Consider the following 2,500-nt stretch of genomic DNA (forward strand, 5'->3'; position numbering starts at 1 on the left):
CGATCTTATTTGCTTACATTCCATTCACATGTTTAATCAAAAGTAAATCATAAGAACGATTAAATCGCTTTAATTTTTCAAGGCTCTTGCAAACTCTTTCCTTTACATATTTCATTTTTTTCCAAATCAATTAAGCCAGTAATAATTATGTTAGTGGCCAGATTAAATCAAACCAAGGCTTGTCAGATATGTAGAAAGGAAAAGATAAGGAAAACAGGTATTTTGCCCTCCTGGGCCCGGTTGTTCAAAAGCCGATTAACGCTAATCCCAGATTAAAATTTAACCAAGAAGTTTATTTCTCTACTCCCAAATGCTTTTCAACGCTTACATTTGGCAAAAGTTTACATTAGAAGAAGTAAATCTTGAAAAACAAACATAAGCAAAAGAAACTCTCACCAAAAAGTTGAAAACATGAAACAAAAGTTTCAGCTAATCCTGGATTAAGTTAATCGGCTTTCGAACAACCGGGCCCTGTTTATTTACTAACAACTACTTCTAGCAAAAGTCAGAGTGTAAAACTGGAACTGTTTTTTGTTATAATTTATTATCATTATTTTAGAGCCTTCAATTGGAGAATTAATTGAAAGATTTCAGATGGCACTTGGTAGTCATTATAAAAATAGTAGTTTGCCCTGTAGGAAGTGACTGCCATGAGGAAGTTTACAGGGCTTCAAGTACCTGGATTGTTTAATGCTGTCTTTAAAACAATACTTCGGGAAGACTCCAGACTGTCAGACTTGAAGACAGAAGATACCTCCAAGAACAAAGAACAGTTGCCCTCCTTCACATAATAGCATATTTCAGGTGTGCATGAGCATGAATTAGTTTAAAACAATAAAAGAGTACATCTGAAAAATCTGAAATAAATTTTCATGTTTGCATATATCACAGATTACATGTCCTTTGCAAAAAGACTTGGGTCTCTACATGCATCAGCATGGCCTTTCAAGAGCTGGCCTGAACAATGGCCCCATCTTTAGTTTTTCAGTTGCACCACAAACTATTCAGACTCACATGTTAGGGAGAGTGTATTCAATTACATTATAAAATAATATTAAGTGATTAATACAGAGCCAAAATAAGATTACTGTTTTTAAGATAGACAATTTAGAGTTTATTGCTCAAGGGAATTTGACTGTAATCTATGAAATATTAAAATAAATTACTTTTGTTTGCTTGTCAGTAACTTCATTAGTTTAACATACACATTGTGTAATATTTAGTTTGTCAATGGATTATTCATTTTTTTTTATTAGGAGGGTACATCTATGGTGTTACTACTGGATGATTTCCATAACATCCAGACAGTTCGCATACCAGATAATCTAAAGCTGTCAAAAGCGACGCATATGCAAAGGAAGGGACACTTTAATGTAAAGGTGGTATCGCAAAAAGTCACCTGTAAGAAATTTCACCAAAGGTCTTAAAAACCATCACAAGTCATTTTTTAGTCCTCTTGCTGCACAATGCCAACAACTGAGAGCATACGATAAACAGAAGCAAATCAAACAGTTCAGGTGTAGTGTGAATAATAATATATTATTTATTTCATTTCTTGAGCCCTTCATTTTAATCATACCTGTAGTGAGTCTAAAATTAAGAGACATTTCAATAATAATAATAATAATAATAATAGAGCGAGTTTCAATTGAGTGTCGTAAAACCAAAACCAAAGTAATTACTTTGGCCAATCAAAAAGGACGAAGACAATCCAGTAAACCAATCAAAACTCGAAGTAATTACACGTAGCCGACACAAGGCGCGGGAAAATGTGCACGCGCGAGCCACGATTGGTTTGGTTTCACTTTTGATTGGTTGAAAAAGTGGCGCGAGAACTTTTAACCAATCACTGAGTGAAGTAATCATAAACCAAAGCAATTCGCAAATTACTTTCGACACTCAATTGAAAACCACTCTAATAATAATAATAATAATAATAATAATAACACAACAACAACAAAAGAATATAATAATCTTGAAAATAATAGTAATAATTCCTTTGTTTGCTATACTGCCTTGTGCTGTATTGGTCATTTTTGGGAATGAGAAGGTTACACAAATTTAACAATTGTGGAGCATAATACAGAGAACAGTGCAGATGTACATTTCAGTATCTTGAAATCCAGAAATCTGGTAATTAATTAGCATGTTCACTGTAATGTGCTACATTGCATCCTATTTTATCTCTGAAAGCAGTTCCACATGACCATCTGGTTTGTTGCTCAAGATGGAAAACTGTTTGTCCTGACAGTCACTTCCATTTCCCTCATGGTTCCATAGTTGCTAGGTCTGACATATCAGGAAGAGAAGCTAAGCAGTTCTGGCAAAAAGAAAACAAGAAATGTCATTACAACACAACTTATGTTCTCTTACTTTTGTAATATTTCTGTGACTAAAGACCAGTTATTTTGCATGTACAGTGTAGTGTACAGAACGAATTTCAAAAGAAGATAAATTAACATTGCTTAAAACTTCTTACAAAAGGAAGAACGGCGAAGTT

At 33.8% G+C, this 2,500-nt stretch overlaps 1 protein-coding gene and 1 pseudogene across 1 annotated transcript in view; both read left to right on the plus strand.

The window, feature by feature from the left end:
- The window catches only part of LOC138016301 (uncharacterized), a 5,094-nt pseudogene extending 3,277 nt beyond the window's left edge, over window positions 1-1,817 (plus strand).
- LOC138015078 (TNF receptor-associated factor 4-like) overlaps window positions 1-2,500 on the plus strand; it is a 20,329-nt gene that overhangs the window by 12,877 nt on the left and 4,952 nt on the right. The window lies entirely within an intron of this gene.

Source organism: Montipora capricornis, chromosome 9 (genome assembly GCF_036669925.1).
Source record: "Montipora capricornis isolate CH-2021 chromosome 9, ASM3666992v2, whole genome shotgun sequence".
Classification (NCBI taxonomy): domain Eukaryota; kingdom Metazoa; phylum Cnidaria; class Anthozoa; order Scleractinia; family Acroporidae; genus Montipora; species Montipora capricornis.